The sequence below is a fragment of the Dipodomys merriami genome, unplaced genomic scaffold (assembly GCF_024711535.1).
Source record: "Dipodomys merriami isolate MVZ:Mamm:240054 unplaced genomic scaffold, mDipMer1.0.p SCAF_26, whole genome shotgun sequence".
Classification (NCBI taxonomy): Eukaryota; Metazoa; Chordata; class Mammalia; order Rodentia; family Heteromyidae; genus Dipodomys; species Dipodomys merriami.
In genome coordinates this window covers 6901252-6925090 of record NW_027204048.1, presented here as the reverse complement: position 1 = coordinate 6925090, position 23839 = coordinate 6901252, and the positions used below count along the sequence as shown (strand labels likewise).

At 45.1% G+C, this 23839-nt stretch overlaps 1 protein-coding gene across 2 annotated transcripts in view; it reads left to right on the top strand.

The window, feature by feature from the left end:
- The first annotated feature begins 625 nt into the window (after positions 1-625).
- Tpst1 (tyrosylprotein sulfotransferase 1) overlaps positions 626-23839 on the top strand; it is a 48160-nt gene continuing 24946 nt past the window's right edge. For both annotated transcript variants that reach the window (XM_070035618.1, XM_070035617.1), the window contains exon 1: positions 626-791. The gene's annotated coding sequence lies outside the window, so the exon portion shown is untranslated. The remainder of the gene's footprint in view (positions 792-23839) is intronic.

The window sequence follows — 23839 nt, the reverse complement described above, 5'->3', positions numbered from 1 at the left end:
TCAGCCATCTCCTCTCTTGCTCTGCCCTTTTCTTCACGTCTTTCAGTCCAGGGTCAGTCCCTTACGTTGGGTCTCTGCTGTCACTGATTTACACGTAGGGCTGGAGGGGTTTTGATTAGCACAGGTGAATTGTCGGGGGGGGGGGGTCACTGTGATACTTGCTTGCACGCACACGACGCACGACTATGCCCGGGTGCGTGAGGCAGTGCGCCGGCAGAGGGGGGTCTCCTGGTCCCGGGTCCCGGAATGTCGGCCTTCCGGACGGTCCTCAGCGACTGGCCCCTCCGAGAGTCTTTGGTAGTCTTGGGACACGCACACTGTTGCCCCGGCAACAGCCCGCCCCTGCAGGTGACCGGCGGGAGCCCCTCCGGGAGCGCGCGTACGCAGCTGCGGCGGGGGCGCGACGTCAGATCCCCGCCCTCTGCGCGCGCCTCAGCGGGCAGTCCCAGGCTCCTCCTCCCGCGTGTGGGAGCCAGCCGGAATCCACCAATCAGGGAGACAGACTCATCCCTCAGGCTCACCGTAACCAATGGCGTTACGTGTGAAGTCCCGCCCGACCGCGGAGGCGGGGCCTGGCGGCCGGCGCTGAAGCGACGACCGCGGGAGTCGCTGCTGAGGCGGCCGCGGTGCTGGTGGTGGCGGCGCATCTCCGCATCTCGGCGGGGTCGAGCCGGGCTAGGCGGCGAGGGCAGGCCCCGGAGCGGTTGCCATGGTCCTCTCCTAGGGCGGCGGGGAAGCGGCCGAGCCCAGGATGCGGGCGCGGCGGCCCGGCTGGCCCTCACTTATCCCAGGTAAGGGAGTAGCGGTGCTCGCCGCGGCTCCGTCCGGGCTGGGCCACCCCATCCTGGCGCTCGCCGTCCTCTGGGTCCCGGCTGGGCTGCCCCATCCCGGCGCTTGCCGCCCCACGGGTGAGGGCTGGGCCGCCCCATCCCGGCGCTCGCCGCCCTTTGGGTCCCGGCTTGGCTGCTCCCTCCCGGCGCTCGCCGCCCCACGGGTCCGGGCTGGGCCGCTCCAACCCGGCTCTCGCCGCCCTATCCCGTCGCTCGCCGCCCCCCGGGTTCCGGCTGGGCTGCCCCATCTCGGCGCTCGCCGCCCTATCCCGTCGCTCGTCTTCCCCCCAGATCCCGGCTGGGCTGCCCCATCCACCGGTGCGTCCGGCCCTCAGCGCCTGCCGTCCCGCGTCCCCTAGCAGGCTATCGTCCCTTCATCCTGGGCGGGGAGCCCTGGGCTGTGGCCCGCCGGGCCGGGTCCATCTCCCTCCCGCTCCCCTTATACTTTGAGGTGCTGGATCCAAGCCCGCCCCGCAGTCCTCGGGGATGAGACCCAGTCCCCGAAGCCCCCCAGCCCTCGGGGATGAGACCCAGTCCTCACAGCCCTCAGCCCTCGGGGATGAGACCCAATCCTCGCAGCCCCACAGCCCTTCTGGGGGTGAGCCTCAGCCCCGCAGACACCTAGCTTCAGCCTCACCTTCCGTACTCGGCCCGGCTAGCGCACGCCCACGGGGGCCTGTGCTTGTTCTGTGTCCTGTTACATCTCCCTCATGTCCCCTGGGGTGTCGTCGCTGCCTTCCCGCTTTTGCCTCCCCCTGGTTTTTCTCACTTTCGTCCGCCACCTTGGCCAAACTCCTTTTCTGTGCACTTAAACCTGCAGGCAGACTTGTCCCATTCTGCCCAGTTGCCACAGCCAGTCTGCCTGAATCACTTGAGGCGTCCAGCCCCAGGATCTGGTGCACAGTGGGCCTGGCAGGGGGTGGAGGGTGCTGATACAGGTAGCCTCCTCCTTTCTAGGTGTCTGTGGTCTGGGGTAGAGCTGTAGTCGTGTATCTAAAGGCACTTTGGATCCTGCATGGGAGATGGAGGCGCTCAAAGCCTAATAGGGATTAAAATCACAATTAGGCATTTGTTGAGAAATTCAGTTCTGCTTTCGTTTTGTATCATGTTAATTGCTTTTGTAAAAGATTTTTAGGCTGCTAGTCAGAAGGCCAGCGTGATAAAATTACATCTCCCCCCCCCCCTTGCATCTTTGTTTTTAGAAAAGAAAGAAATCCCCCACATCTTGAATCTATAGCAGCGTTGTGTGTAAGGAGTGTTGCACTGTTCGTCTAGTAGCTGTTTATTATCTAAGAGCCCCTACACGACTTAGGTTTGGATTTAAGAGTAGAAAAAATTTGAATCTTAAAAGCATTAATGCGTTGTTCTTTGTCTTGTACTTTCTTCCCACATTTGCTTTGCTGGTCTCAGGTCTGAGTTGATCAGCTGTTTTTCTCCAGGACTCCTGAGGCAGACTTGAGAAAACGGAACTGAGCTGGATCCCAGCATTGCTTGCATTACTTGGAGGTTCTTTGACCTACCCCCCAACTTCCTCTCTTGTACTAAAGCCTATGGTGTTATTTCTATTGCTTTAGCCTGACTCCTCCCTTCTCTTTACTGCCCATTTTACCTCCTGCTTCAGAAGAAATTAATGGGTGTCAGCCCTGAACTCTTGACGAACTGTTATTTTTGTCTGGGCCTGTGCTTGTTTGATTTTTGACCACCTGTCTTTATCTCAATGAAAAGGGCTTCTCCTGGTGTTTTCAGAATGCACACATACTCAGGCTTCCACCATCCTACACAAAAACTATCCGTATGTTTCCTTCATGATTTTCTTCTCAGACTAACTTGCATTTCATTTTGCTCTCTCTCTAATTTCATAGTTTTAGATAGTACCTGTGTGTGTGGTTTCAAAGATGTAAACAGTCCCCTTTTCCTTTTAGCTCCAGGTCCTCATTTTCATCTCTCCATTGGAGAACCCATGGGTATTTTGTTCCCTCCCTTCAGCCTACCCCTTGCCCTCAAGTACATATGCAAGCATTCCTCTTTAGGAATCTGGGATTATCTTTTTGGCTCCTCATGTATATATATGTATATATATGTATATATATGTTCTGTCACAGATCTTTATTCCTGACCTCAGTGACAAAAGGTTGGCTCAGTCCTTGGTTATATTTTTCCTGAAGACTCAGCAGATGCTTGATAGGCCACCTTGCACTCCACCAATTCAGCCTTCACACTGCTGCTCAGATCATTCCATTTATAAAATGCAGTCTGATCATGCTACTTGTTTTCTTTAAAATTCCCATCATCTTCCAAATGCTTAGCATAATGAACTAGACCTATGAGATCTTCTGTAGCAGGGACTTATCCTTATCTGAGCCCTTTATTAACCAGAGTAGATTACTCGATATAGTGTAATCCAGGTGGTATGAGAAAGGGCTCTAGCCGAAATGATTGCAGAGGGCTAGGAGAACCAGCTGGAGAGGGTGGGGACGAATCCCTGACCATTGATTGTCACCTAGTACTTTTTCTGACTACCCTACATCTTCAGCTTGGGTAACATGACTTTTGTCTGGGTTCCCACATCACTTTGTGCATACTGCTATCACCCCTTTTCTTATTTTTCTCCTTGACTAGTTGGTGGTGAGAAATCTAGTTTTCAAAGGGGTTTTGGCCCTTTACCCAAAGACTACTGTGGGAGATAGTGTAACAAATCAGTGCAGTCTTAGTGCAGTCAAGGGGAAGGGAAGGGGCTGCGTCTTAGCTTATTGTGTGCCTGTTGAATAGAAACTGCCAGACACAGAGGCTCCGAAGAGCTGAATCTAGATGGAGAAAGGTAGAGGATTATGGTACTGGGAGTAGAGAGAATAATAAAGGTAACATGGTAACTTGGTGCATTTGGGGAAAAATGTCATTTGGGAAGGCTGGGGAAAGGGCTTGATGAGACAGGAGGCTAAGAATGTGCCTTAGTGGTATAGTGATTGCCTTGCATGCATGAAGCCCTGAGTTTGAGTCCTCTACCATAAACAAAAAAAGCCGTAAGTAGCGCTGTGGCTCAAATGGTATAGTTCTAGCCTTGAGCAAAAGAAGCTCAGGGACAGCGCCCAGGCCCCAAGTTCAAGCCCCAGGACTAGCATGAGGGGAGGAGGAGCGGAAAGAGAGAGAAAAAGAGGGGGAAGACTGGAAAGGCACACAGATCCAGCTTATGCATGATCTTGTGTGGCCTGCTTCATCATTTTAGCCTGGTGTAGTGAGGAACCTTTGAAAGATTTCAACCTCAGAAGAGCTTGACAAGTCTGGCTTGTTTCTGTTTCAGGATTTGTATCTTGCTATTTGTCTTGACTTTGGCTTTAGCCATTTGTACTCACTCTCATTGCCAGCACATGCTTAGACGCCTTTGTATTTCTCCCATGGAATGTGCTCACCTATCTTAGCTACCTGTAGATAATATTTACTTATGACAGCGAATGAGCCAAGTGAAGGAGTTCTGAATTAAGTCAGGAGGCTGTGAAGTTGTTCTTGTGAAAAAGAAGGCGGGAAACGTGTAAAGCCAGGCCAGCAGGGAAAGAGATGGGGAAGGAGGAGAACACAACCAACACCAGGACTTTGCAGGTATCCCATGGAGAGGGTAAGGGTGAAGCTGCATGAAGTCTCCCAGGTTTTAATGGGACTATGAGAGAAAGAGGCTTGCTGGTAGAAGAGGAAATAGAAGAGTAGAAAGGATTTACTGGGGCAATTTAGTGTTGGTTGAATTTGACATACCTGTGGGACATCCAGTTAGAGTTATCCCTTGGCCTTTGAGTGGTCAGTTCTGAGATTTAGAATAAATATGCTGGCTGAAGTTATATATAAGACTCATCCACATAGAGAAAGGGCAGACTGTGGTTGATGCAGGCTGAGTGTAGGAATGTGTATAAGGGAATGAAGCACAAGAAGTTTAAATGATTCTTATTGTTTTGTAATGTTTGCTTTTTTTTTTTTTTTTTTTTTTTTTTGTCGGTAGTGGGGTTTGAACTCTGGGCCTGGGCGCTGTCCCTCAGCTCTTCAGCTCAAGGCGAGTGCTCTACCACTTGAGCCACAGCGCCACTTCCGGTTTCCTGGTGGTTTATTGGAGATAGGAGTCTCACGGTCTCTCCTGCCCGGGCTGGCTTTGAACCGCGATCCTCAGATCTCAGCCTCCTGAGTAGCTAGGATTACAGGCGTGAGCCACCAGCGCCCGGCTTAATGTTTGCTTTTGAGACATACTAATTTTCTGTACATAGCTGAAAAAAAATTTTTGGTATTAGTCCTGGATCTTGAACTCAGGGCCTTGTGCTTTTGCTTAGCATTTTTACTCAAGGCTGGTGCTCTACCACTTGAGTTACAGTTCTACTTCCATTTTTTTTGGTGGTTAATTGGATATGAGTCTTACAGACTTTTCTGTCTGGCTGCTTTGAACTGCAATACCCAGAGTGCAGCCTCTTGAATAGCTACTATTACAGGCTTGAGTCACTGGTGCTCAGCTTACTATTAGTGTTACCAAATGCACTGTGTCTGGGCACTGTGGTAGAATGCCTGCCATAAGTGAAAAAGCCAAGTAAGTGCATGAGGCCCTGAGTTCAAATCTTAGTACTTACCAAACAAAACAAAAAAAACCCCCAAACCCACACAACCCCAAACCAAAATAAAACAAAAACTTTGTTAATATTTGTTGTCTTTTTTTGGTCAGTGGTGGGGCTTGAACTCTGGGCACTGTCCCTCAGCACTTCATTTCAAGGCTAGCACTCTACCACTTGAGCCACAGCACTACTTCCAGTTTTCTGAGTGGTTTATTGGAGATAAGGGCCTCACAGACTTTCCTGCCTGGGCTAGCTTTGAACTGTGATCCTCAGATCTCAGCCTCCTGAGTGGCTAGGATTACAAGCGTGAGCCACTGGCGCCCGGCTCCGGCTAATATTTATTGTCTTTAGGATTCTTCTTTTCCCCCCAGTCTTGGGGGAAAAAAATCTTTCTTTCTGCTATAGATTTTTTTTTCCTGGTTGTAGGGCCTGAACTCTGGGCCTGGGCACTGTCCCTCAACTCTTCTGCTCAAGGCTAGTGCTCTACCACTTGAGCCACAGCATTACTTCTGGCCTTTTCTACTTATGTGGTGCTGAGGAATTGAACCCAGGGCCTCATGCATGCAAGGCAAACACTCTACCACTGAGTCACCTTCCCAGTCCCCTGCTATAAATTTTGTAATCATTTTAATGTTGATTCAAAAACAATATTCTGTTGGGAGAAATTGCAAAATATTTCATTATTTCCAGATTACTTTGTTTCTATTTACTTGTAGTTCCTTGATTTGGTTTTGGTGCTTGTTTCAGATGATTTTGTAGGTATTTTAAGGAAATTCAGGAAATTTGAAGTTACACTTGTTGCCAGAGTTCAAGCCCCACGACCGACCAATAAATAAATAAATAAATAAAGTAATGAGTTTGCCAGATGCTGGTGGCTCACACCTGTTGTAAACCTAGTTATTCAGGAGGCTGAGATCTGAGGATCATGGTTCAAAGCCAGCCTGGGCAAGAAAGCCCCTGAGACTCTTAGCTGCAGTTAACCACAAGATACTGAAGTGGTGCTGTGGCTCAAAGTGTTAGAGTGATAGCCTTGAGCAGAAGTGCTCAGAGAAAACACCTAGGTCAGACCAAAGATAATACCACCAACAAAAAATAAAACCAGTGAGTTTGTAAACTCTAGAGGAGGAATAGATTAGCCAACATTGACCTTACTTATAGGTCTGAGAATGTTAGAACTTGGTAACTTAGATTTTAATTTCATCTTTACTTTTTGTTTTTTTGTATTGGTTTTGATGCTTGAACTCAGGGCTGGACTGACACTGAGCTTCTTTTTGTTTAAGGCACTATATGCTCTACCACTTGAGCCACAGCTCCACTTCAGCTTTTGGGTAGTTAATGGGAGATAAGAGTCCCACTGATTTTCCTGCTCAGGCTAGCTTTGAACTAGGATCCTCAGATCTCAGCCTCCTGAGTAGTGAGGATTACAGGCATGATCCATTGGTGCCCAGCTCATCTTTCTTTTTATTATGAAAAACTTCAAACATCCCCAAAGTGATGATTGAGCCTGTAGCTCCAGTGGTTACCTCAGCTCTCACTTCATCTGTAATTCTCTCCACACACATCCTCAAGCACTTTTAAAGTAATTCCCGGACATCATTTCAGTTAACTTGAACTTTATTTATTTATTTATTTTTGGGTCCGGTCGTGGGGCCTGGGCGCTGTCCCTCAGCTGTTCAGCTCAAGGCTAGCACGCTACCACTTGAGCCATAGCACTACTTCCGGCTTTTTTTTTTTTTCTGCTTATGTGGTGCTAAGGAATTGAACCCAGGGCCTCATGCATGCAAGGCAAGTGCTCTACCACTGAGCCACCTTCTCAGCCCTTAACTTGAACTTTAAAAAGTGCTGTGCTTCCATTTAACTTTGCTCTCATCTCTGATTGTGTCTTGGACATTAGGTCTGGTTCTTCCTAATTGACCAGCTCTTCCTTCCTGGCTATGGGGTTTATTGAAAGGTGCTGTTCCTGTTAGGAAGATAAACCCAGATGACACTCAAGAGTTTGTCAGCAGTGTGTGGCAGATTCTTGCCATTTGCTCCTTGTTGTTAGAGGGTCTGCTGCCAGTCCTTGTGTTGGTACTCTAATGATAGGTAGAAAACAGGATGGGTCATATAATAAAGAGTTCATTTGGGCCAGATTTTAAGTTTCTCTTGAATGGCAAAGATGGACACTTACTTGGCAAGTTCAGACAGGATACATTGTTTTCTTTCTTCTTGTAAATAGAGAAACCTTTCACAGACTGGACTTCAGATGACCACAGAGGTTCATTGGCTGCTGCTATTGGCTACATTTTGTTGTTTTATCAGTGGGAATGAAAAGCTCATGCTTAACATGGGAAGGAGCTAATGATTAACAAGAAGAGCTTTAGAGGATTATTACTTTATGGGGATCAGTATTGGGGTTTGAATACAGGACCTAATGTTTGCTCAGCTTGCTTGTTCAGCTAATGCTCTATCACTTATGAATGAATGCCTCTATTGGGATTGGGAATGTGGCTTAGTGGTAGAGTGTTTGCATGAAGCCCTGGGTTTGATTCCTCAGTCCCACATATACAGATAAGGCCAGAAGTGGCCCTGTGGCTCAAGTGGTAGAGTGCTAGCTTTGAGCAAAAGAAGCTAAGAGACAGTGCCCAGGCTCTGAGGAATTCTAGCCCCAAGAGTGGGGAGTTGGGGGGAAGAATACCTCTATCTCTGCTTTTTCACTGGTTATTTTGGAGATGGAGTTCCATGGATTTTTTCCGCCTGGGCTGGCTTAAAACCACAGTTCTCTGGATCTGAGCCTCCTTAGTAGCTAGGATTGCAGACATGAGCCACCAGCACCCAGAAGTGGGTACATTCTTGTAATTTTATCTTTTACTGGGACATTCCTCCAGCAGATTGTCTCTGTGGCCCTGATGGTAACAACAAGGTGTGGCAATTGTGTTTGCAACATGTGGGTCTGTGCAGGAGTGTTTGGTTGGCTTGCATACCACCAGTTGATTTTTTTTTTTGTTAGTTGTGGGGCCCAAACTCTGGACCTGGGCGCTGTCCCTCAGTTCTTCAGCTCAAGGTAAGCACTCTACCCTTTGAGCCACAGGGCCACTTCCGGTTTTCTGGTGGTAGTTGGACTTTCCTGCCTGGGCTGGCTTTAAACCATGATCCTCAGATCTCAGCCTCCCGAGTAGCTAGGATTATAGGCGTGAGCCACTGGCACCTGGATCAGAGCTAATTTTGATGAACAATATTACTTTATAAAATTTGCAAAAATTAGGGCATTAAGGTAGGGACAAAGGTTGGGATTCACTGGTAGAGTGCTTGCCTAATATGTTATAAAGGCCTGTGTTCAATTCTCAGCACTACAGGGGAAAAATATTGAAAGATCTAAGTATAGAAGTATAATGTCAGCATGCTTCTCTGTAAGGCATCATTTCTGAGTCTATTTTACTTGGCCTGCTGGGACAGTATGCTCCTATTAATAGCAATTTCTCCAATATGTTTAGTGTAATGCTTCAATGCCTTTTCTGTCTCCTGAAGATAAAAATGAGACTCGACAATCTACTGCTGTTTCTAGCTTAGCCTCGTTCTCTAAATGCCCCAGTTGAGAAAATATTGATACTGTTTATCTGAAAATACAAATGTGGTATTTAAGGTAGTAGAGGCGGGGCTGGGAAGTTGGCTCAGTGGTAGAGTGCTTGCCTCACATGCATGAGGCCCTGGGTTTGATTCCTCAGCACCACATAAGCAGAAAAAGCTGGAAGTGGCACTATGATGCAAGTGGTAGAGCTCTCACCTTGAGCTGAAGAGCTGAGGTACAGTGCTTAGTGCTTAGGCTCAGAGTTCAAGCCCACAACTGACCAAAAAAAAAAAAAAGGCTGTGGCTGTGGCTCAAGTGGTAGAGTGCTAGCCTTGAGCTGAAGAGCTGAGGGACAGCGCCCAGGCCCAGAGTTCAGGCTCCACAACCAGACCCAAAAAAAAAAAAAAAGAATTTGGGAAGAGTTAGTATCAAGGTATGAGTAAAGACTAACTGCACAGTGTCTCTTCTCTAGAGGAAGGTTCTTCCCAGTTTGATTAGGAACCAGTATTATTAGTAGTCAGTGCTTTCTGGAGGCTCAGGGTATCCTGAGTTGGTATTCTGCTAAGCATGCTGTGATGAAGGGTGAGGTGTAGAGCACAGAGACTCTTCTGGGCTCCAGGGACTTACCACTTTTTCTGAGTAAGTAAACTATAAAAGATAAAAGGAAAAGTGGCCTTTGACAAATAGACTTAGAGAAGTGGTGAATTAAAGAAGTGGTGAGGAGAAATGCTACTTGTGCTTGAGTACTCGGGCCACAGGTCTGTGAAATGAGAGCGCTGACCATTGAACACTCGGGAGTGGTGACTGTTAAGCACTTAGTCTCTAGGTCAAGAAACATCCAGAGAGAGAAAAGAATTGAGTCTAGAGAAGCCAGAGTCCTTCTTTTTCTTTTTTTTTCTTTTTTGTTGGTCATGGGGCTTGAACTCTGGGCTTGGACACTATCCCTCAACTCTTCAGCTCAAGGTGAGTGCCACCTTGAGCCACAGTGCCACTTCTGGTTTTCTAGTGGTTTATTGGAGATAAGAGTCTAATGGACTTTCCTGCCCGGGCTGGCTTTGAACCCTGATCCTCAGATCTCAGCCTCCTGAGTAGCTAGGATTATAGGAGTGAGCCACCAGAGCCTGGCTCCCTCTTTTGCTTTTTGTGTCCCTTGCCACACCTGTGATTTTTGCAGTTTATTTTGTTTGTTTTTGTCAGTTGTGAGGCTTGAACTCTGGGCCTGGACCCTGTCCCTCAGCTCTTTAGCTCAAGGCTAGCACTCTACCCCTTGAGCCACAGTGCTGTTTTCTGAGTGGTTTATTGGAGATAAGAGTCATGGACTTTGCCAGGGCTGGCTTTTAACCACAATCCTCAGATCTCAGCCTCCTGAGTAGCTAGAATTACAGGTGTGAGCCACAGCTCCCATCCCCCCCCCACCCCCGCAAGAAGGAAAAATTTAACAGATTTAGCATTGGGTGTAAATATCTTAAATCTTTTAAATACTTTTTTTTTTTTTTGGGTCAGTTCTGGGACTTGAACTCAGTATCTCACACTTACTTAACATGCTTACTACTGACACTCAGAACTACTTTATCACACCTCCAGTCCAGGCCTTTTTCTAGTTAATTAGAGATGGAATCTCATGGACTTTTCTGCCTCAGTTAACTTTGATCTGTGATCCTCGAGATCTCAGTCTTCTGAAAGAGCAAGGGTTACAAGCATGTGGCACTGGCATTCAGCTAGAAACAGTTTTGAAAGACCACAAACAGACTGAGTTGCAGAATGACATGATCATTATGTTTTACAAGAAACCTCTGGCTGCACAATTGAGAATAGACTGTAGGGTGCTGGAATATGTCAGGATTCCTATTAGTAATCCTGGAGAACCATGCTAGAGGTCATGTGACAAGCATCAGATTCTGTTTTGGAGGTAGAGGCTACACACACACACACACACACACACACACACACACACACACACACACACACACACACACACACACACACACACACACACACACACACACACACACACACACACACACACACACACACACACACACACACACACACACACACACACACACACACACACACACAAATTTTGGAGGTAGGATATGAATTAGAGATAAATCAAATATGTGTTAAGTACTTTACAATCTATATACTGTGCCTTTCTTGACCTAACAACTTTTCTTCTAAAAATTGAAAGTAATTGTGTACAAAGATGAATCAAATGCAAGAGCATTTATATGTTGTTTAGAATAATAAAAATTTAAAGGCCATCATAATAGAGGATTGCCAACTAAGTGTTGATAGATCCTTTCAGTGAAGTGTTCTATAGTCATTAAAATGATTTTCAAGTGTGTTTATGGAAAAGGGAATGTATTAAAAAATTTATTTGCATCAGGCAAGACTGCATGCCTATAATCCCAGTATTCAGGAGATGCAAACAAAAAGATAAAAAGTTCCAAGCTAGCCTGCACTATATAGCAAGACTCTGTCTCAAAAACCAAAGTAGGACTGGGAATGTGGCTCAGTGGTAGAGTGCTTGCCTAGCATGCATGAAGCCCTGGGTTCAATTCCTCAGTTATACATACACAGAAACAGCTGGAAGTGGTGTTGTGGCTCAAGTGGTAGAGTGCTAACCTTGCACAAAAGAAGCTCAGGGACAGTGTCTAGGCCCTGAGTTCAAGCCCCAGGACTGACAAAGAAAAGAAAAAAACAAACCAAAGTAGATTATATGTTCATATGTATGTGTATATGTATGTATGTATGTTTCCAGTCAAGTCTTCTTGTCATTATATATACTTTTTTTTTCTTTTTTCTTTTGTGCCAATTGTGAACTTGAACTCAGGGCCTGGGCACTGTTCCTGAGCTGTTTTTGTGCAAGGCTAGCACTCTACCACTTGTGCCACAGTATCACTTCTGGTCTTTTTTCTTTATGTTGTACTGAGAAATCAAACCCAGGGCTTCATGCATGCAAGGCATGCACTCTACCACTGAGCCACCTTCCCAGATCCCATATTTGGTTTTTGTTCATGGTTTCTGGCTCATAGCTCCTATATCCTTTGTCATTTCCTCAGTGCCCTGACAAAAGAAGTATTTGGCCTTTTGGTTCCTAAAGCTGCCACAGAAGGGTTTCAGACTGATGGAACTATAATGATATATACTAAAATGTTGTAATGTTGGGGTGCTATAGGCATCACAGCACAGTTTTTCTAGCTTACCAGTTCCCTTCATCTGCTCTATTTTCCTCCCCAGATGGGAGTGGGACTTCTCACAGCTGGCTATAAGACCATCTCCAGCCTGAGAATGGATAAGACCAGCTATTTCAGGAGGTCTACCTCGTGCCTGGCAGTGTAACACATTGCATGGGGAGGCTGAGAAGAATCTAAACAGGCCTTTCTGCATTTCGGACTCTTAATCTCAAAGCAGCTATTCATGCTGTTTTGTTGGTCGTGGGGCTTGAACTCTGGGCCTGGGCACTGTCCCTCAGCTCTTCAGCTCAAGGCTGAGCACTCTACCACCTGAGATACCGTGCCACTTCTGGTTTTCTAATGGCTAATTGGAGATAAGAGTCTCAAGGACTTTCCTTCCCCGAGCTAGCTTTGAACCACAATCCTCAGATCTCAACCTCCTGAGGAGCTAGGATTACAGGCATGAGTTACTGTGCTCAGCTCATGCTGTTTTTGACTAATGGCACCCGGACACTGCTGTCCACACTTTAGCAGTACCTGTGCAATAAATCGCCACAAAAACCCAAAGGATGGACTTTAGAGTTCCTGATCATTGAACTCCTCATGTATCTGGAGAAAGCCTGAAAGCTCCCCTCCCTTCCTTTGTGCCTTGTTTGTGTGTCTCATATGTAATCTTTGTAGTCTCCTTTGGAATAGACTAGTTTGCATGTCTCACTGAGCTGTGAGTCTTTATGTGAGAGCAAACTCAAAATTGGGTGAGGTGATGGGAACGTGTTTATTGTTGGAAGCACAGGTGAGCAACCTATGGCTTGAGATTGGCATCTGGAGTGTGTTTGTGGGGGCCTCAGCCTCAAGGGTTCCATGTAGATAATGTCAGAACTGAATTGAATCAGGGACATGCCGTGGGTGGCTGCAGCAGATTTGATGGCTTCTTGATTATACTGTATTGATGTGAAAGCACATTAAGAGCCGTGCTGGTGGCTCACACCTGTAATCTTAGCTACTCAGGAGGCTGAGATCTGAGGATTGTGATTCAAAGCCAGCCCAGGCAGGAAAGACCATGACACTTTTATCTCCAATTAACCACCAGAAAACTGGAAGTGGCACTGTAGCTCAAGGAGTGGAGTGCTGGCCTTGAGCTGAAGAGCTGAGGGACAGTATCCAGGCCCAGAGTTCAAGCCCCATGACTGACCAAAAAAAAAAAGTACATTAGGAGAAACTGAGTTTGGCGTAGGTTTTGCTTTCAGTAACTTTTTTTTTTTTTGGGGTCTGGTTGTGGGGCCTGAACTCTGGGCTTGGGCGCTGTCCCTCAGCTCTTCAGCTCAAGGCTAGCGCTCTACCACTTGAGCCACAGCGCCACTTCCGGCTTTTTTCTTTTTGCTTATGTGGTGCTGAGGAATCGAACCCAGGGCCTCAGGCATGCAAGACAAGCGCTCTACCACTGAGTCACCTTCCAGCCCCCCCAGTAACTTTGAATTTGGGGTACGATTGTGTTACATGAGTAGCCACCACAATCATAGGAATTCTAGAACTTTGAATTTGGGATATTACAGCAGATAGCTGATAGAGAACATCAGAAACTATTGATAGCTTTGTTGATAATGTAGACATCAGTCTTAACTTCTTAAATAATTTTAATTAGCATACAGTAGTTTATTAGTATACAGTTAAAGGGAGGGGGCTTTTGTTGTACATTTTCACATCACCTTAACTTTTTTTTTTTTTTTTTTTTTGGTCATGGGGCTTGAACTCTGGGCCTGGGCGCTGTCCCTCAGCTCTTCAGCTCAAGCCGAGTGCTCTACCACTTGAGCTAAAGCGCCACTTCCAGTTTTCTAGTGGTTTACTGGAGATAAGAGACTCACGGCCCCTCTGTACAGTATCTTTACAATAAAAAATATATAAAAAAGAAAAAAAAAAAAGAGTCTCACGGATGGGCTAAGAAGGTGGCTCAGTGGTAGATCGCTTGCCTTGCATGCATGAAACCCTGGGTTTGATTCCTCAGCACCACATAGCAAAAAGAAAAAAGCCGGAAGTGGCGCTGTGGTTCAAGTGGTAGAGCAGTAGCCTTGAGCTGAAGAGCTGAGGGACAGTGCCCAGGCCCAGAGTTCAGGCCCCATGACCGGACCCCCCCCCCAAAAAAAAAAAAAAAGAGTCTCACGGACTTTCCTGCCTGGGCTGGCTTTGAACCGTGATCCTCAGATCTCAGCCTCCTGAATAGCTAGGATTACAGGCTTGAGCCACCAGAGCCTGGCTCACCTTAACTTTTGACTGGTGACTATTTTGTATCTCTGATTTCAGAGAGGTTTTTGCAAAAGGTAGGCACTCTGCCACTTAATCTACACCTTTTAAATTATTAAGGTAATTTTTGAAGTTGAATCAGTTTTCATCTATTGAATTTTGATAGGAATCAGAAGTTGGCAAGTTAATGTAATTTTACTGTGGATAATGCAAAACATTACTGGGTGCCCAGTGGCTCATGCCTGTAATTCTAGCTGGAGGCTGAGATTTGAGGATTATGGTTTAAAGCCAGCCCTGGCAGGAAAGTCCTTGAGACTCTTATCTCCAATAAAGGACCAGAAAACTGAAAGTGATGTTGTAGCTCAAGTGGTTGAGTGCTCATCTTGAGCTTAAGAGCTCAGGGACAGCTCCCAGGCCCAGAGTTCAAGACTTATCACTGACAAAACAAAACATTGCCCAAACTGTGTGCATTTCAGAATGATTTCTTTCCTATATAATGAATATGGTTATGCAACTCCATGAAACAAAGGAAGTATACTAGTCTTCATCCCTCTATAACTAACATGAAATTAGACTTCACTATAAATACTTCTCTTTGTTTCACTGAGTTTAGTTTGCTTTGTTCAGATTTAAATGATTTTTTCCATTTCACTTAAGTGTTCATAAGAGAAAATGAGACCATTTTTCTGTAATAGTTTGTCTTCCAATCTCAGCAAAACTTATTACTCACTTTATGTCTTCTGCCACCACTGAAATTGTCATGACTAAATAATGTTCAATCAGAACATTATTAATCAGAGATTTAAGATCACAGCTTCCTGGCCTTGGTCTTCTCTCTACATGATTTCCATGAGAACCTTCCATGTTTTCCCTCAAATTTCTCCATTGAAATTTTTTTGAAAATTACAGTAAAATACTATTTTATACATAGTTCTGTGACATTCGTTGTTGTTGGTGGTTTGGGGGCTTGAACTCAGGGCCTGCATGCTGTCCCTGAGCTTTTTGTTGTTGTTGTTGGTCATGGGGCCTGAACTCTGTGGGCCTGGGCACTATTCCTCAGCTCTTCAGCTCAAGGCTAGTGCTCTACCACGAGCCACAGCACCACTTCCAGCCTTTTCTGCTTATGTGGTTGAGGACTTGATCCTAGGGCCTCATGCTTGCAAGACATGCACTCTACTACTGAGTTACCTTCCCAGCCCCTCCCTGAGCTTTTTTTTTTTTTTTTTTTTTAATGTAAAGATACTATACAGAGGGTTACACTTACATGAGCAAGGTAATGAGTACACTTCCTATTGAGCATTGTTACCCCCTCCATTGTTTTCTCCCTACCATCCCTTCCCTCCCTACTTTCCTGGAGGTTCTTTTTTTTTAAATTGTGATTAAGTGATTACATGATTTCCCAAATTTCACAGTATTGTGGAATAATGATGCTCATTTAAAGTCACAAGTTCATTCTAACTTTCCTGGAGCAAATTGTCTATCACAGTCTATAACATATAACGATGTACACATATACACCATACATGTGATCAGTAGCATGGGGATATTTAGTAGTGGTTTGACCAGATGAGTGGGAGTTCTTTGTTTCTTAAGTCCTGTTAGTTTTGTCGTATCACCTAACATTTTGGATTTAGCATTCACTTATCAGGGAGACCATGTACCGTTTGTCTCTTTGCTCTTGGCTTACCTCGCTCAACATGATTCCTTCTAGCTCCATCCATTTTCCTGCAAATGCCATTATTTTGTCATTTCTAATGGCTGCATAATATTCCATTGTGTATAGATACCACAATTTTTGGATCCATTCATCTGTGGTGGGGCATCTGGGTTGTTTCCATATCCTAGCTATTGTGAACAGTGCTGCAATAAACATGGAGGTGCACGTGTCCTTGTATATTGGTTCCTGTTGTTCGGTAGATGCCTAGAAGTGGTATGACTGAGTCGTAAGGGAGGTCAATCTTTAGCTTTCTAAGGACCCTCCAGACTGCTTTCCAAAGTGGTTGTATAAGTGTACATTCCCACCAGCAGTGTAATAGGGTTCCTCTTTTTCCACATCCCCTCCAGCATTTGTTGTTGGCTGATTTGTGGATGTGGACATTCTGACTGGGGTAAGGTGGTATCACAGGGTTGTCTTTATTTGCATTTCCTTTACCACCAGGGATGATGAACATTTCCTCATGTGTTTCTTTGCCATTTTTATTTCTTCATCTGAGAAGTCCCTCTTTAGTTCCCTTGCCCATTTAGTAATTGGTTTGTTAGCTTTGGGAGGGATTAGTTTCTTGAGTTCCCTGTATATACAGGATGTTAATCCCTTGTCTGATATATTGCTGGTAAATATTTTTTCCCAATTAGTTGGTTGCCTTTCTAGCTTGGTTGTGATAGCTTTATCTGTGCAGAAGCTTTTTATTTTAAGGTAGACCCATTTGTCGAGTCTCTCTCCAATTTGTTGTGACCCTGGGACTCTGTTCAGGAAGTTCCTTCCTGTGCCTATTAGTTCAAGTGTCTCTCCTACTCTGTCCTGCAGTAGTTTCAGAGATTCAGGTTTAATGTTAAGGTCTTTAATCCATTTTGAGTTGATGATGGTGCATGGTGATAGGCTGGGGTCCACTTTTAGTTTTCTGCATGTGGCTGCCCAGTTTTCCCAGCACCAGTGGTTGAAGAGGCTGTGTTTCTTCCATTGAATGTCTTTGGCTCCTTTGTCGAATATCAGCTGACTGTAGGCCTGTGGATTTATTTCTGGATCTTCTATTCTGTTCCATTGGTCTTCGGGTCTGTTTTTGTGCCAGTACCATACTGTCTTTGTTATTATAGCTCTGTAGTAGAGTTTGAAGTTTGGCATGATATCCCTCCCATGTTGTTTTTATTCCCTAGAATTGTTTTGGCTATTCTAGGTCTTTTGTTGTTCCATATTAATTTTTGGACTGAGAATCATTCTTTTTATGTAGAATAATTTCACATTAGATGATTATGCTACACTTTGTCCATTTTAAAGTTGAGAAACAGCCAGGCTCATACCTGTAATCCTAGCTACTTAGGAGGCTGAGAGCTGAGGTTCAGGGTCTGAAGCCAGCCCCAGCAGGCAGGAAAACCCATGAGATGTTTTTTTTTTTTTTTTTTTTGTCAGTTGTGGGTCTTGAATTCAGGACCTGGGCACTGTCTCTGAGCCTCTTTGTGCTCAAGGCTAGCACTCTACCAATTAAGCCACAGAGACACTTCCATTTCCCATGAGACTCTTAATCTCCAATGAACTACTCAGAAAAAGCAGAAATAGCACTGTGGCTCAAGTGGTAGCGTGTTGGCCTTGAGTAAAATGAAGCTCAGTGACAGTACCCAGGCTCTGAGTTAAAGTCCTAGGAGCAGTGTGCATGCACACGTGCACACACACACGCACACACACACGCACACACACACACACACACACACACACACACACACACGCACACAGAGTTGAACAACTTTTTTTTGCTAGTCCTGGGGCTTGAACTGTCTGAGCCTGAGCACTGTCCCTGAGCTTCTTTTGCTCAAGGCTAGCACTGTACCACTTGAGTAACAGTGTCACCTCTTGCCTTTTCTGTGTATGTGGTACTGAGGAATTGAACCCAGGGCTTCATACGTACTAGGCAAGCACACTACCTCTAAGCCACATTCCCAGCCTCTTTTTTTTTTTTTTTTTTTGTCAGTGAAGGGGCTTGAACGCTGGGCCTGGGCACTGTCCCTCAGCTATTCAGCTCAAGGTGAGTGCTCTATCACTTGATCCACAGTGCTACTTCTGGATTTCTGGTGGTTAATTAGAGATAAGAGTCTCATGGATTTTCCTGCCCGTGCTGGCTTTGAACCTCAGTCCTCAAATCTCAGCCTCCTGAGTAGCTGGGATTACAGATGTGAGCCACCAGCATGGCACTTTTTGTTATTTCTGTGTTTTGGCTATGAATAAGGATTCTGTGAACATTGGTACATTTAATTCTCAGGCAGAATTGCTTGAACACAGATAACTTTAACATTGTCTTTGGGGGAACTGAGATTTTGTGCTTTGCTAGCACAGTTAGGACTACACTCCTTTATGAATAGTGTCTCTCTCTCCCTCTCTCCCTTTCCTTTCCCCCCTCCCTCTCCCTCCCTCACAGAGGAAAAACAGTACAGATGTTTAATATCTTAGAGACATAAAATGCCATCTCTTTTGGCCTTTTGGTCTCCATATTCTTTTTTTTTTTTTTTTTTTTTGCCAGTTGTGGGGCCTGAACTCTGGGCCCTGGCACTGTCCCTTAGCTCTTCAGCTCAAGGCTAGCACTCTACCACTGAGCCACAGCGCCACTTCTGGCATTTTCTGCTTATGTGGTGCTGAGGAATCAAACCCAGGGCCTCATGCATGCAAGGCAAGCACTCTACCACTGAGCTACCTTCCCAGCCCCTGGTCTCCATATTCTTTTGGAAGTGTTCAGAATAATATGGGGTCTGTTTACATTTGTTTTCATTAAGACATAGACCCTCAGCTCTATAGATACATTTTTCTTTCCCAGTTTAGGAAATGTGTGAACATTTGTTTTGATACTTACAGTGTTAGTTTGGTACTTATAGTGTTATTATTTTGGAGTTAAATCTTAATTCTGTTTCCTATTTTTTTCTTCCTGCCCACTACTGTGGAATATTGTGGACTGATCCCCTAAGTGTGCTTTGCACATAATATTTACAGCTTTGTATTAGACATTTCAAATCCATATTGCTACCAGGTATCTTAATTAAAGCTCTTTTTTTTGTTTTGATTTTTTTTTTTTTGGCCAGTCCTGGGACTTGAACTCAGGGCCTGAGCACTTTATCTGAGCTTTTTGCTGAGGGCTAGTGTTCTACTACTTGAGCCACAGAGCCACTTCTGGCTTTTTCTTTGTATGTGGTACTGAGGAATCAAACCCAGGGTTTCATGCATGGTAGTCAAGCACTCTGCCACTAAGCCACATTCCCAGCCCTCTTTTTTTTTTTTTTTAAGTCTATTTAGGTCACTTTTTTCTCAGCTTATTCTTTGTAATGCTTGATTAAAGCTTCATATAATGCCTGGGACAATAATATGTGCTCACACATATCAGATGGATTGAATATGAATATGAATATGAAACAAAAACCAGATCTTATTTGATGTATACTATTGAGGCCATTAAAATATTTTTCTACTAATGTATTCTGTCTTAAAAACATCTGTAGTGAGGTGTGATGTATATACCATGAAAGTCACCCATTGTAAGAATACAATTTGGTTTTTATTAGATTTTATAGAGTTGTGTAACTCGAACAGCAGCCTCGCTTTAGAACACTTTTAGTTGTTACTGATGTTGCTTTGTGCCTGTTTACAGCTAAGTCTTCATTTATACACCCTGTTTTCCTTCTCTGTAAGTTTGCCTTGTGTGACTATTTCATATGAATGTCTGTTGACATTACTGTATGTATATATACATGCATACACAGATACTTCTTTTTATTTATTTTTATTTTTATTTTTAATTTTTATTTATTTTTTATTGTGAAAATACTGTACAGAGGGGTTACAATTACATGGGCAAGATAATGAGTACATTTCTTATCAAGCATTGTAACCTCCTCCTTTGTTTCCCCTTCCCATCCCTTCCCATCCTCCCCCTACCCAGATACTTCTTTTTTAAAATAATTTTATTATTAAGGTATTATACAGAGGGGTTACCATTTCATAAGTCAGGTAATGCATGCATTTCTTCTATTCCCCTCCTCCCCACCCCAGTCCTAGGGACTGAACTCTGGGCCTGGGCGCTGCCCCTCAGCTAAGGCTAGCACTCTACCACTTGAGCCACAGCGCCACTTCCGGCTTTTTTCTTTTTGCTTATGTGGTGCTGAGGAATCGAACCTAGGGCCTCAGGCATGCAAGGCAAGCATTCTACCACTGAGCCACCTTCCCAGCCCCCCCATGAAACTATTGTCTCCAATAAACCACCAGAAAACCAGAAGTGGCGCTGTGGCTCAAGTGGTATAGTGCTTTCCTTAAGCTGAAGAACTGAGGGACAGCTCAGGCCCAGAGTTCAAGCCCCATGACCCCCACCCCCCAATTTTTTTTCTAACAATGGTCACATATTTGCTTATTTATAAACAACTTTTTTTTTTTTCTGCTGGTCCTGGGTCTTGAACTGGGGGCCTTGGCTTTGTCCCTGAGCCTTTCTGTGCTCAAGGCTAGTGCTCTACCACTTGAGCCACAGCACCTCTTCTGGCTTTTTCTGTGTATGTGTTACTGAGGAATCGAATCCAGGGCTTCATGAATGCTAGGCAAGCACTCTTCCACCAAGCCACATTCTGAGCCCTTATAAACAACTTTAAGTAAAACATATTTATTTAAATAAAATATAGATGTACCTTTGTAATGTATTTTTTGTGTTGGTCATGGGGCTTGAACTCTGGGCTTGGGCACTGCCCCTGAACAGTTCATCCTACCACTTGAACCACAGTGCCACTTCTGGTTTTCCCGTGGTTTATTGGACATAAGGGTCTCATGGACTTGCCCAGGCTGGCTTTGAACCGTGATTCTCAGATCTCAGCCTCCTGAGTAGCTAGGATTATAGGTGGAGCTACCGGTGTCTGGCTGTAACTCTCCCTTCCTTCTTTCCTTCCTTCCTTCCTTCCTTCCTTCCTTCCTTCCTTCCTTCCTTCCTTCCTTCCTCCCTCCCTCCCTCCCTCTCTCTCTTTCTTTCTTTTTCTTTCTTTCTTTTTTCTTTTTCTTGCTGGTCCTGGGGCTTGAACTCAGGGCCTGGGCGCTGCTCTTGAGCTTCTTTTGCTCATGGCTAGCACTCTACCACTTGAGTCATAGCAATGGCTTTTTCTGCTTATGAGGAATCAAACCCAGGGTTTCATGCATGCTAGGCAAGCATTCTACCACTAAGCTACATTCCCAGTCCAACTTTTCATATTTTTAAGCCTGGCTTTCTAGAGAACTACAGCTTCTTGTCTATGTGACTCAGTGGCCATTGGTCAGCCACTGTCTCAGCAGCTGTTGGTCAGCTAGTGTCTGGCTCAGTGGCTGGTGGTCAGCCAATGCTTGAACAGTGCTAGTTGGACAGATCCTGGATAGGTCTTGGGTAATTGCCAGTTGTGTTTAAATCACTCTGTGGAGTGTTTTTCTGAGGTTTTGTGAAAACATGCCTTCCTAAAGGCAGACAGAACCCCAAAAGCAAAGTGAAAGTGAACATGCCTAGTGGAAGTGAGGGGTGACATCCGAGATGTGTTTAGTGGCTGTCAGGCAGGGTTATGGGAAAATGTATCTGCATGCACACTGCTGGGCTGGCCTTGGATTCTGAAGATCACTGTTTCTTTCACTGGAGTCTCTCTGAGCCATGTACCTACAGATAGCCAGTGTCTACTGTCGTCTAGTAGTGTAGCCAGTTATGCCCCAGGTTATTTACTCTTCTAGGTCAGGGTCCTTGAGGAAAACAGAACAGTTATGGCATGTGTAGAGGACACCCCCCCCACAGACATACATAGACAGACACACATACATATGCACACACACACACACACGTGTGTGTGCACACATGCGCGCGCGTGCACACACACACGCACCATGGACTTGGAGAGATGGCTTGAAGGGATTGTTTCATTGATTGTTAGCAGGTTGAAACCCATAGGGTTAGGACAGTAGTAGATATCACAGTGATGAGTAACTTCTGCCAGTCAGCAGGCTGGAAGCTTAGGCGGGTTTCCTTGTCATAGTCTTAAAGAGAATTCCTTCTTTTTCAGGAAACCTTAATTTTTCTTTTGAAGCTTTGAACTGTTCTTTGAGACCCTTCTATATTAGGGAGAGTAACTGCTTCACTACAAATCTGTTGATTTAAATATTAATCACATCTAAACAATTCTTTCACAGCAGTATTTAGAGTGGCCCCATAGCTTAGCAAGTTATGCTTATCTTCTGAGCATTCAGATGAATGTGTTTAGTATCAGTGTAGCCTGTCTGCTTCCTAATGTGTACCCCTACTCCCACACAAGTTTCTGTTGTATTCCACACACATGCCTGTGTCTATAGCTTGGACTTCACTGTGTGTCCAGGTCTTCTGTTTTCAAGGGCCAAGTCACAGACACATATGCACGAGCATTTGGATTTCAGCCCCTCAGAACTGTATTCTGTCTCTTAGTTATGCTGCATCTTGTCATGACACTGTGTCCTGCTCAGAAGTTCTTATGGCTTAGATTAAACACTCCTTCCTTCCATTTTCCCTGAGGATTTTTTTTTTTTTTTTTTTGGGTCCAGTCATGGGGCCTGAACTCTGGGCCTGGGCGCTGTCCCTCAGCTCTTCAGCTCAAGGATAGCGCTCTACCACTTGAGCCACAGCCCCACTTCTGGCTTTTTTCTTTTTGCTTATGTGGTGCTGAGGAATCGAACCCAGGGCCTCAGGCATGCAAGTCAAGCGCTCTACCACTGAGCCACCTTCCCAGCCCCTTCTCTGAGGATTTTACAACTCCATTTCATCATGTCCTTTGTCCCTTCTGAGGCCCTGAGCATATTTATTGTCATTGTATATCTGTCTAGAAGACTTCCTTTTCTTTTTCCTTTCCTTTTCGTTTTGTTTCGTTTCTTTTCTTTTTGACGGTCGTGGGGACTGAACTCTTGGCCTGGGTGCTGTCTCTCAACTCTTCAGCTCTAGGCTAGCGCTCTACCACGTGAGCCACAGCACCACTTCCAGCTTTTTCTGCTTATGTGGTGCTGAAGAATCAAACCCAGGGCTTCATGCATGCAAAGGCAAGCACTGTACCACTGAGCCATCTTCCCAGCCCCAAAGACTTTGCTTTCTTTCTTTCTTTCTTTTTTTTTTTTTTTTTTTGGGTCTGGTTGTGGGGCCTGAACTCTGGGCTTAGGCGCTGTCCCTCAGCTCTTCAGCTCAAGGCTAGTGCTCTAACACTTGAGCCACAGCACCACTTCTGGCTTTTTTTCTTTTTGCTTATGTGGTGTTGAGGAATCAAACCCAGGGCCTCAGGCATGCAAGGCAAGCGCTCTACCACTGAGCCACCTTCCCAGCCCAGACTTTGTTTTCTGAGAGCAGCAATCACTGTAATGCTGTCCTTTTATTTTTATTTTTACTTTTTTGGTAGTACTGAGGTTTTAAACTCCAGGCTTCACATTTACTAGACAGGTACTTTATAGCTTGAACCATGCTTCCAGCATTTTTTGCTGTAATTATTTTTGAGATAGGGTCATACTTCATGCCCAGGCTGGTCTAGCTGGATCTTCCTCCTATTTATTCTTCTGTAGCTGGGATGACAGGTATGTGTCACTGCACCTACCCTTTTATTGGTTGAGATCTTTCTTCTCCATGCATTGACCAGTTTTGAAGTACCTCCAGTAATAGTGCACACACAGGAGAATTAACGTGGCTATAAAGTTAAAAAAAAAATCTGTTTGTGGGCCTGGTATGGTAGTGCACTCCTTTAATCCTCATCATGGGGAGGTTAAGGCAGGATTAT